Source organism: Pelophylax lessonae (assembly GCF_965119305.1).
Source record: "Pelophylax lessonae genome assembly, chromosome: 7".
In the NCBI taxonomy this organism is placed as follows: Eukaryota; Metazoa; Chordata; class Amphibia; order Anura; family Ranidae; genus Pelophylax; species Pelophylax lessonae.
This window is the reverse complement of record NC_138774.1, coordinates 274,328,366-274,341,119: the sequence shown is the minus strand read 5'-3', so window position 1 is coordinate 274,341,119 and position 12,754 is coordinate 274,328,366.

Below are 12,754 nucleotides of genomic sequence, written 5' to 3'. Positions count from 1 at the left end.
AATCGATATTGCTGTGTGGGGGGTGGGGTCTGCACTCAATCCTGATCTACGATCTCTTCTCAATCCTGTTAGGGACAGAGTCTGCTGAATTTTAGGGAAACTGTGTTCTACAAACTACAATCGATATTGCTGTGTGGTGTGGGATTGGAGATAGGCAGGTGTCAGTGATCCACATCCATTTTTCTGTGTGTGAGCTGCAGTGAACACAATCTTTTTGGGCTGCAGTGAACACAATCTTTTTGGGCTGCAGTGAACACAATCTTTTTGGGCTGCAGTGAACACAATCTTTTTGGGCTGCAGTGAACACAATCTTTTTGGGGTGCAGTGAACAAAATCTTTTTGGGGTGCAGTGAACACAATCCTTTTTGGTGTGCAGTGAACACAATCTTTGTGGGGTGCAGTGAACAAAATCCTTTGTGGGGTGCAGTGAACACAATCTTTTTGGGGTGCAGTGAACAAAATCCTTTTTGGGGTGCAGTGAACAACATCCTTTTTGGGGTGCAGTGAACACAATCTTTTTGGGGTGCAGTGAACAAAATCCTTTGTGGGGTGCAGTGAACACAATCTTTTTGGGGTGCAGTGAACACAATCTTTTTGGGGTGGAGTGAACAACATCCTTTTTGGGGTGCAGTGAACAAAATCCTTTTTGGGGTGCAGTGAACAAAATCATTTTTGGGGTGCAGTGAACACAATCTTTTTGGGGTGCAGTGAACACAATCTTTGTGGGGTGCAGTGAACACAATCTTTTTGGGGTGGAGTGAACAACATCCTTTTTGGGGTGCAGTGAACAACATCCTTTTTGGGGTGCAGTGAACACAATCTTTTTGGGGTGCAGTGAACACAATCTTTGTGGGGTACAGTGAACAGAATCTTTGTGGGGTGCAGTGAACACAATCTTTGGGGGGTACAGTGAACACAATCTTTGTGAGGTGCAGTGAACACAATCTTTGTGGGGTGCAGTGAACACAATCATTGTGGGGTGCAGTGAACTCAATCTTTGTGGGGTACAGTGAACACAATCTCATACTGAAGGTTTGAGGGTGCTGCCTGTTCCATACTCCCCCTACTCCTCATCTAGCCTTTTAGGGGTACAAACAATAGTAATTGGGGCCTAGTGTGGTTGTGTACGTGTGATATACATACACTTTTTTGGGATCATATTTTCTATTCCGCTATTTAATCAAAAACCTTTGGGGATCAGTTAAATTGGGGGATAGTCTGTGTTGGTACGTGTGAGAGAGATCCACCTTTCCAAGTTGTTGGGGTTCATCTCATACTTCTGAAGGTTTGAGGGTGCTGCCTGTTCCATACTCCCCCTACTCCTAGCCTTTTAGGGGTACAAACAATAGTAATTGGGGCCTAGTGTGGTTGTGTACGTGTGATATACATACACTTTTTTGGGATCATATTTTCTATTCCGCTATTTAATCAAAAACCTTTGGGGATCAGTTAAATTGGGGGATAGTCTGTGTTGGTACGTGTGAGAGAGATCCACCTTTCCAAGTTGTTGGGGTTCATCTCATACTTCTGAAGGTTTGAGGGTGCTGCCTGTTCCATACTCCCCCTACTCCTAGCCTTTTAGGGGTACAAACAATAGTAATTGGGGCCTAGTGTGGTTGTGTACGTGTGATATACATACACTTTTTTGGGATCATATTTTCTATTCCGCTATTTAATCAAAAACCTTTGGGGATCAGTTAAATTGGGGGATAGTCTGTGTTGGTACGTGTGAGAGAGATCCACCTTTCCAAGTTGTTGAGGTTCATCTCATACTTCTGAAGGTTTGAGGGTGCTGCCTGTTCCATACTCCCCCTACTCCTAGCCTTTTAGGGGTACAAACAATAGTAATTGGGGCCTAGTGTGGTTGTGTACGTGTGATATACATACACTTTTTTGGGATCATATTTTCTATTCCGCTATTTAATCAAAAACCTTTGGGGATCAGTTAAATTGGGGGATAGTCTGTGTTGGTACGTGTGAGAGAGATCCACCTTTCCAAGTTGTTGAGGTTCATCTCATACTTCTGAAGGTTTGAGGGTGCTGCCTGTTCCATACTCCCCCTACTCCTAGCCTTTTAGGGGTACAAACAATAGTAATTGGGGCCTAGTGTGGTTGTGTACGTGTGATATACATACACTTTTTTGGGATCATATTTTCTATTCCGCTATTTAATCAAAAACCTTTGGGGATCAGTTAAATTGGGGGATAGTCTGTGTTGGTACGTGTGAGAGAGATCCACCTTTCCAAGTTGTTGGGGTTCATCTCATACTTCTGAAGGTTTGAGGGTGCTGCCTGTTCCATACTCCCCCTACTCCTAGCCTTTTAGGGGTACAAACAATAGTAATTGGGGCCTAGTGTGGTTGTGTACGTGTGATATACATACACTTTTTTGGGATCATATTTTCTATTCCGCTATTTAATCAAAAACCTTTGGGGATCAGTTAAATTGGGGGATAGTCTGTGTTGGTACGTGTGAGAGAGATCCACCTTTCCAAGTTGTTGGGGTTCATCTCATACTTCTGAAGGTTTGAGGGTGCTGCCTGTTCCATACTCCCCCTACTCCTAGCCTTTTAGGGGTACAAACAATAGTAATTGGGGCCTAGTGTGGTTGTGTACGTGTGATATACATACACTTTTTTGGGATCATATTTTCTATTCCGCTATTTAATCAAAAACCTCTGGGGATCAGTTAAATTGGGGGATAGTCTGTGTTGGTACGTGTGAGAGAGATCCACCTTTCCAAGTTGTTGGGGTTCATCTCATACTTCTGAAGGTTTGAGGGTGCTGCCTGTTCCATACTCCCCCTACTCCTAGCCTTTTAGGGGTACAAACAATAGTAATTGGGGCCTAGTGTGGTTGTGTACGTGTGATATACATACACTTTTTTGGGATCATATTTTCTATTCCGCTATTTAATCAAAAACCTTTGGGGATCAGTTAAATTGGGGGATAGTCTGTGTTGGTACGTGTGAGAGAGATCCACCTTTCCAAGTTGTTGGGGTTCATCTCATACTTCTGAAGGTTTGAGGGTGCTGCCTGTTCCATACTCCCCCTACTCCTAGCCTTTTAGGGGTACAAACAATAGTAATTGGGGCCTAGTGTGGTTGTGTACGTGTGATATACATACACTTTTTTGGGATCATATTTTCTATTCCGCTATTTAATCAAAAACCTCTGGGGATCAGTTAAATTGGGGGATAGTCTGTGTTGGTACGTGTGAGAGAGATCCACCTTTCCAAGTTGTTGGGGTTCATCTCATACTTCTGAAGGTTTGAGGGTGCTGCCTGTTCCATACCCCCCCTACTCCTCATCTAGCCTTTTAGGGGTACAAACAATAGTAATTGGGGCCTAGTGTGGTTGTGTATGTGCGAGATACATACACTTTTTTTGATCATATTTCCTATTCCGCTATTCAATAAAAACCTTTGAGGATCAATTGAATTGCGGGATAGTCTGTGTCGGTACGTGTGAGAGAGATCCACCTTTCCAAGTTGTTGGGGTTCATCTCATACTTCTGAAGGTTTGAGGGTGCTGCCTGTTCCATACCCCCCCTACTCCTCATCTAGCCTTTTAGGGGTACAAACAATAGTAATTGGGGCCTAGTGTGGTTGTGTACGTGCGAGATACATACACTTTTTTTGATCATATTTCCTATTCCGCTATTCAATAAAAACCTTTGAGGATCAATTGAATTGCGGGATAGTCTGTGTCGGTACGTGTGAGAGAGATCCACCTTTCCAAGTTGTTGGGGTTCATCTCATACTTCTGAAGGTTTGAGGGTGCTGCCTGTTCCATACCCCCCCTACTCCTCATCTAGCCTTTTAGGGGTACAAACAATAGTAATTGGGGCCTAGTGTGGTTGTGTACGTGCGAGATACATACACTTTTTTTGATCATATTTCCTATTCCGCTATTCAATAAAAACCTTTGAGGATCAATTGAATTGCGGGATAGTCTGTGTCGGTACGTGTGAGAGAGATCCACCTTTCCAAGTTGTTGGGGTTCATCTCATACTTCTGAAGGTTTGAGGGTGCTGCCTGTTCCATACTCCCCCTACTCCTCATCTAGCCTTTTAGGGGTACAAACAATAGTAATTGGGGCCTAGTGTGGTTGTGTACGTGTGATATACATACACTTTTTTTGGATCATATTTTCTATTCCGCTATTTAATTTAACTGGGCCTCCATGCGAGACCTGTGTGCCTTGTTGCGCTGTTTTGAGTACTCCACCAACATGGCCAGTGGCAATGACGCCGTTCTCAGCTTAACTATCCCACTTCTATGCCTCCTTGAAAAAACAATTCGGGCGATGATGGAAGAGGATGTGGCACAGGATGAGGAGGAGGAGGAGGATGAAGAGGTAACATTTCCAAGGCTTTCAGGGCAGTCATTCGCAAGGGGCTCCGAGGGTGGGTTCCTGCACACGCAAACGCCAGGGACGCAATTGTCCAGCAGGGGCACAGTTCTGGAGGATGAGGAGGATGAGGAGGAGGAGGAGCTGGAGGAGGAGATGGAACCATGTTCACAGCAGGGTGGCACCCAGGCCAGCTCATGGCCATCACTGGTGCGTGGCTGGGGGGATACAGAGGACACGGACCATACACCTCCCACAGAGGACAGCCTTTCGTTGCCTCTGGGCAGCCTGGCACACATGAGCGATTACATGCTGCAGTGTCTCCACAACGACCGCCGAGTTGCCCACATTCTAACTTGTGCTGATTACTGGGTGGCCACGCTGCTGGATCCCCGTTACAAGGACAACGTACCGTCCTTAATTCACTCACTGGAGCGCGATCGCAAGATGCGCGAGTACAAGCGCACGCTGGTAGACGCCATGCTGCTGGCATTCCCATCTGACAGCGGGGCCACAGTGGAAGCACAAGGCAGAGGAGGAGGAGGAGGAGGTCGCCAACGCAACCAGGGCACCGCCAGCACCTCAGAAGGCAGGGTTAGCATGGCCGAAATGTGGAAAAGCTTTGTCAGCACGCCACAACAAACAGCAGCACCAGCAGCTCAGATGGAACGTCTTAGCAGGAGGCAGCATTTTACCAACATGGTGGAGCAGTATGTGTGCACACGCCTACATGTAGTGAATGACGGGTCTGCCCCCTTCAACTTCTGGGTCTCCAAATTGGGCACATGGCCTGAGCTTGCCCTTTACGCCTTGGAGGTGCTGGCGTGCCCTGCAGCCAGTGTATTATCTGAACGGGTATTTAGCACGGCTGGGGGCGTTATAACAGACAAGCGCAGCCGCCTGTCCAGAGACAATGTGGACAAGCTCACGTTCATTAAAATGAACCAGGCATGGATCCCACGGGACTTTTCCGTACCTTATGCAGAATAGCAATGGATACCGACCTTACCCACCCATTGTTCCATTTTTGCTCTTTCTCACTCTTTTGGGGTGTACCCTCATTTAAAATTTGTGAAAAGAAGCAGTGTTGGCTACCTCGTCCTCCTCCTCAGGGCCAGATTAATGTAGGGGCTATTGGAGCTGCAGCTCCAGGCCCCTACCTTTTATATAGGCCCCGGGTTGGCCATATTCACTGTTACCGCTCTTCTGTCACTTGTAAACACAGAAGTCTGGCTTCTATGCTCGCTTCCCCAGGCAGCACCCTCAGAACCTCCCCACACAGCGTGAAGGCCGGACAAGGAGGGACAGTTGGCGATGCATGGATGTGTTTATGGGCTTCAGAGACAGCATCCCATGTTGAATTAGGCATGCATGGCTGCACCCTTCCTCCTCTGGGTGCATGGCAAGGCACGGCCCTAAGGCCCTTCAAAATCCTCAGCACCAAGCCCATGATGCTGTTAATCCGGCCCTGGTCCTCCTCCACCGCCGCTTCCACCTACACCGCCCATAGGTGTGCGCAGCCTATTGCATTAAGGTGTGCACCCCAAAGTTGAAATACACATGCATGTGTTTGCCAGCAGGGAGAGTAATGTATCGGGGCCATGTACCTGTAGGCAAGGAGAAATAGAGCAGAGCAGGTCCCAGGGAGATCTTTCCCATCTCCTCACTGGCAATGCTATGTGCCCTAGGTGATTAGGGTGTGCCCAGGCACACCCAGCACACCCTGTGCGCACGCCTATGTCACCGCCACATCCACCACCACCTCAACCTCCCTCCTACTCCATATGGGCCTCGTCCTTCAGAGATGAAGAAGAACATTGTTTTATTTTTCTGTTTTTTTTTGTTGTTTTAAGTTATTTCCCTATCCACATTTGTTTGCAGAGCACTTGCCATGCTCTTAATTACGTTTTGCTGCCATTTGCAGCACTCTAGCCCTTTCCTTTGGTGTTTTAGAGCCATTTTAGTGCCTTAAAGTTCGGGTCCCCATTGACTTCAATGGGGTTCGGTGTCCGGGAAAAGTTCGGTAAAAGTCCGGGACACGGACCCGGACTTTTTTTTAAAGTTCGGCCGAACCCGTCGAACACGGACATCTAGGTGTCCGCTCAACCCTACCAATGAATACATAACCTGATATTATGTAAATTTACTGGTGATTTTGATCCTGGCTAGTTTTCCTTTAAGGTTTAAAATGCTGTGGAATGCAATGTAGCACAAGAGGTCAGACTAGTGTATTTTAACTGGCAGAGCATGGAAGATTCCATTGTACTTTTAGAATTTTCAAATTGAATGTTGTGGACAAAAATATACCTTTGTTCAACAGATTAATTGTATCTTTTTATATGGATGATTTTCTTGCGAACTCAACTTTATTTATTCTGGAAAAAAGGGTTTCTGGGCTTCAATAATCCTTTTTGTAATTAACCTTGCAGCATTGTGTAAGGGGTCAATATTTTTCCTACTCTGTAAGAAGCTTTCACAGACACAAGAAGTACTTCCAATACAGGTTAATCCTAAGAACCACAGTGCTATAATAAATAAAATGCTTCTTCACCTCTGCAGATTACTACATTCGTAACCTGATGCTACCATTTCAGGAAGACAAAACACTTATATTTAAACTGGAAATAAATAAATGTGAAGGTGTTGTAAACCAAAACCTTTATAGTTTTAATTTTCTAGTGCAAAATTACAAAATGAAAGAAGTCACCTTAACTGCTCCTGTTATGTCAGGCCCAGTCCAGCCTGTAAGGTGAGGACACCGCCTCTTCCAACTCATTGGATATACTGGAGCCCCCTTTCTGGGGAATGACTCAGAGTTTACAACTCTAACTGCCACCAGGCACCCAATGCATAGAAACTACAGAGAGGGTTTAGGACACTTGACTGAAAGGGGTACGTTTCTGTTTATGGCAGTCTAGGTGCCTTTTCTTCTTTCTTAACAGGGCTACTGCATGGCACATTCAATCTTAAAGGGACAGATCTAAAGTCCCTATAATGTGTGATAGTTTGTAATGCTGCTGTAACAATAATCTTGTGACAGGTCTACTGCTCTAATGTAGGGCAGCAAATCAGATAGAAGGAAGCAATTCTGATCGAGTCGGTAGGAAAATGGGCATTAATTGCTTGCAATACTTTTGAACACAACCATATTTCTTCTTCTACATCTCTTAATATTGAAGATACCTGAATTACCCTTATGTAATCTTATGCCAGATGCAGAGTGGAAGGATATCAGGAAATGTCCGTTCCTTGATGAACTCTGTAGCGAGTACACCTCAAACCATTCAGCTCTCAGATATTGTAGAAAGGGATTAGAACACCTGTTAGCTGTCAGGTTTTTACTGCAAAGGCTAAAAGCTGCATTGTGAAATGATTAACATTAATTAACAATAAATTAATTGACAAAAATGTGCTAAATAAACACCATATGACGTGAACAATAAATGAAATGTGCAATCATATACTGGCAATAAATAAGTCCAAAATCAGTGAAGAGTTGAATGCAATTGCAAGTAAAAATATGGTGACATATAAAACAATCTTTCACCACCAACTTGACGTCTAAGGCGGTGATGTCTAACGTGTGTTATGAGGATCCCGTAAGGATGGGTGCAGCGTTCAGCCGGCAGGCTTTTTATACATGCTTGATGTTTATACTACTTGCTTTAAGTGCATTACTTATTTTTTCAATAAATTATGGTATGATTTTACACTATGGTGTTTTATTTACATTTATGCAGATCATCTGATGCCAAGCTGAATATCTCATAAGGAGCACAGCGGAGAGGTCCACTGGTCACTCATCACCTACTTACCTCTGTGGTGTGTTTGACCTTTTTGGCTCTTTCCATCTAGTAAGCAGGCATTCCGTGTGGTGGTGGATATACAAGTTGGTGATGGAAGATTGTTTTATATGTCACCATATTTTTACTTGCAATTGCATTCAACTCTTCACTGATTTTGGACTCATTTCTTGCCAATATATGATTGCACATTTCATTTATTGTTCACGTCATATGGTGTTTATTTAGCACATTTTTGTCAGTTAATTTATTGTAAATTAATGTTAATCATTTCACAGCGCAGCTTTTAGCCTTTGTATTTATATTTGGTGGTATCTCATTGTAAGTTGCAGCTATATACAGTCAGGTTCATAAATATTGGGACATCGACACAATTTTAATCTTGTGGTGGCTCTATACACCACCACAATGGATTTGAAATGAAACAAACAGGATGTGCTTTAACTGCAGACTTTCAGCTTTAATTTGAGGGTATTTACATCCAAATCAGGTGAAAGGTGTAGGAATTACAACAGTTTGTATATGTGCCTCACACTTTTTAAGGGACCAAAAGTAATGGGACAGATTAACAATCATAAATCAAACTTTCACTTTTTAATACTTGGTTGCAAATCCTTTGCAGTCAATTACAGCCTGAAGTCTGGAATGCATAGACATCACCAGACGCTGGGTTTCATCCCTGGTGATGCTCTGCCAGGCCTCTACTGCAACTGTCTTCAGTTCCTGCTTGTTCTTGGGGCATTTTCCCTTCAGTTTTGTCTTCAGCAAGCAAAATGCTTGCTCAATCAGATTCAGGTCAGGTGATTGACTTGGCCATTGCATAACATTCCACTTCCTTGCCTTTAAAAAACTCTTTGGTTGCTTTTGCAGTATGCTTCGGATTATTGTCCATCTGCACTGTGAAGCGCCGTCCAATGAGTTCTGAAGCATTTGGATGAATATGAGCAGATAATATTGCCCGAAACACTTCCAAATTCATCCTGCTACTTTTATCAGCAGTCACATCATCAATAAATACAAGAGAACCAGTTCCATTGGCAGCCATACATGCCCACGTCATGACACTACCACCACCATGCTTCACTGATGAGGTGGTATGCTTTGGATCATGAGCAGTTCCTTTCCTTCTCCATACTCTTCTCTTCCCATCACTCTGCTACAAGTTGATCTTGGTCTCATCTGTCCATAGGATGTTGTCCCAGAACTGTGAAGGCTTTTTTAGATGTTGTTTGGCAAACTCTAATCTGGCCTTCCTGTTTTTGAGGCTCACCAATGGTTACATCTTGTGGTGAACCCTCTGTATTCACTCTGGTGAAGTCTTCTCTTGATTGTTGACTTTGACACACATACACCTACCTCCTGGAGAGTGTTCTTGGTCTGGCCAAGTGTTGTTAAGGGTGTTTTCTTCACCAGGGAAAGAATTCTTCGGTCATTCACCACAGTTGTTTTCCGTGGTCTTCCGGGTCTTGTGGTGTTGCTGAGCTCACCGGTACGTTCTTTCTTTTTAAGGATGTTCCAAACAGTTGATTTGGCCACACCTAATGTTTTTGCTATCTCTCTGATGGGTTTGTTTTTTTTTTTTTTTTCAGCCTAACGATGGCTTGCTTCACTGATAGTGACAGCTCTTTGGATCTCACATTCATAGTTGAAAGCAACAGATTCCAAATGCAAATAGCACACTTGAAATGAACTCTGGACCTTTTATCTGCTCCTTGTAAATGGGATAATGAGGGAATAACACATACCTGGCCATGGAACAGCTCAGTCATTGCACTGGCAGCACGCATTGAGCGCACACTCAACACAGGTGCATATATGCAGTGGCTCGGTATTAAGGTCCACCAACCATGGCGCCACATATATGCCTACTATGCCTATGGCCGACGGGAACTGGTTAAATGCCACACACACACATTGTGGTAATGCATGTTTTGTGTGGTGCACCAACATACTAAGGCTTGTCCACACCAGTAGGTTTGAGTTATTGTGGTCCTTTTGTTTATAAATTTCTATCAAGTCAATGCTATGTGCAGAAACACATTGCGATGTCTTGCCACCCAGTGCTGCGATAGAATGTATGCCTGAAACATTCTATTGTAACGCACACCAACCACATGGCATAGGTGTGAAGCCAACCCCAGATTTATAGCATTAGTTGCTTATTTGCAGCTTTGCATTTGTTTGATATTTACAGCTTTGAAAAAAGGCACAATTTAAAATTTGCACATAATAGCTTTTTAAAGGAGAAGGTTTTTTGGCCATACTCCCCCAATGTATCACCGGAGTGTGCTTAGTTCTGCACTACTGTGATTCATATTCAGCCAACAGTGTGCTAAAGTTGTCTGTCAGCTAACGTCAGAGTTGATCCAGGCTGTGCAGCGATCCCCACAGTAATGTCAGGATCCACCCAGATGCCTGACCAGCAGCTGACTCAGTCTCTCAGCACGCTGCTGAGAGCCTGATGAGCCAGCCACTATTGCTCCCCTCCCAGCCTGGTGCTCCAAAAAGCACTGGAGGGGCAAAGCACAGAGTAGTGACTAACAGTCACAATTTAATAAACATTTGTGCAACTATCAGGTGACCTACAATTTCAATACTACCACCTTTTTATTCCACCTGTGCTTGGTTTGGAGGTCTTTTATAAACTTTGAAAACTGTAAATAAAAAAATAACGGAGGGAAATATTGCAAAAATGGTTTGGCCACCTGAGATTAAAAGTGGAGTACATAGTCTGGCAGTAAAAGAGTTAAGTAAATACAAGATTAAAAGCCCCACATTCATATGAATGTAAATGTGCATGAAGGGTGTACACACATACACAAAAGACAGTTGTGCAACTCATATTGCCCTAGGTTCCCATATGTGCGTTTCTGTTGGTTGCGGTGACTGCGTTTCCCTCAGAAAAAGGTGCATGCACTTTTTACAAAATACGGCCTGCAGGGAAACCACATGGTCATTTTGACCATGTGATTTCCTTGTGGTTCCTGCACCGCGATTTTACACATGTGGGGTTGCCACTCAGAATGAATGGCAGCGCCGCGATTTTTCATTGTGGTGGGTTGCGGGTTCGGGAATCACTGCAATTTCTGCACCCGGAGCCACACGCAGAGGTGTGAACCAAGCCTTAGGTATTGCGTCTTTTTGCCATATTGCAGTTGAATGCAATTTTCAAGTTGGACATAATTAGTCTTTATTTACTCCACACAGTCTTGTTTTTTAAGTTTTCCACACAAAACAAAAATGAGAATCATTTAGCGTAATTATTACTGAAAATATAGGTTTCAAAAATAATTGCACAAACTATCATCTATTTATTTTACAGGTTCTATGCTTTCAGAGAATATATACTGTTTGGGGGTGTTTACATAATTTTCAAGCCAAAAATGTGGACTTCACATCTGCAAAAGATGAAAAAATTATTCGGGCAGCATAAGAAAATCCTGACTGGTAATGATACCCTGCTGACTCAAAAAATGCTACTGAAATTGTTCATACACCTAGGTGGACCTGAATAGCAGTGACCATAACATAAATTATTTTAAAGGAATGGAATCAAAGTTATAAAAAACATTTAGGGCCCATTTACACAATTTTCACTTTTCTGTTCTTGACATGCGTTAAAGCACGCACATTTATACGTGACCACGTGAACAGAAAACAAAACAGAACATGCAGCCTTTTTTTCACATATAGTGCCCCACAAGACACGAACAATGTAATATGTGTGTGCTGGAAGTGTGTTGCCTTAGCGCACAGAGGTGCCATTTAAAATGAATGGCACTGCAACATGCTAGCGCATGCAACGTGCAACGCTTGGTATGTGAGTGCCTCAGTCTTAGATTCTGATGTGCAAGTAGCACAGGGTTTTTACACCTCTGCTGCAACACTTAGTAAAATTCTGAAATGAAAAATAAAAGTTCAACCCTTTTAACAAAGTAGGGGCTGCCTTTCATTTCATTATAGTCAAGCTGTGCAGTCTGACTGTAAGATGTGGAGAACAGATGTCTCAAAACATTTTAAGGATGTCAGGTCCTGGACTGCGAATTGTCTATTTTTCAGCTATATTAGGTGGACCTATCTGGTAGGATAAACAGGTATTTATGGGACTTTGCAGGGGGACTAATGGAAAAACGAAAGTGCAAAGGCACTTATGTGTTAGTTTACCCCTACAAAGGGCATCCTCCCCACTAAACCCCCCCCCCCGCCCCCGCAGTTGCTCCAGTGGTCCAAGGATTTGAAATTCAATCTTTTCCTTCTTTGTGCAGTGCTTCCAGCATAGACCAGATTGTTTCTGATTGGCCAGCACTGTCATTGACAGCACTTGCCAATCAGAATCCATTTGGTCCCTGCTGGATTGCTGGAAGCAATGCACATAGATGTGGGAAAATAATAGGTATTACAAATTCCCAGACTGCTGGAGCAGTGGCGGGGTGATGACAGCTCGGCAAACCCGAGGTAAATTCCCCCGGGACTGGGGAAGATGGGGGTTAATGGTGTTCACCTTTACATTTTTCTATAAAGGTAAACTAACCCTTTAACAGCTGCAGCACATTTTTTTTTCCAATGTGAGTTCAAACTATGACCTCAATCCAGCAGGG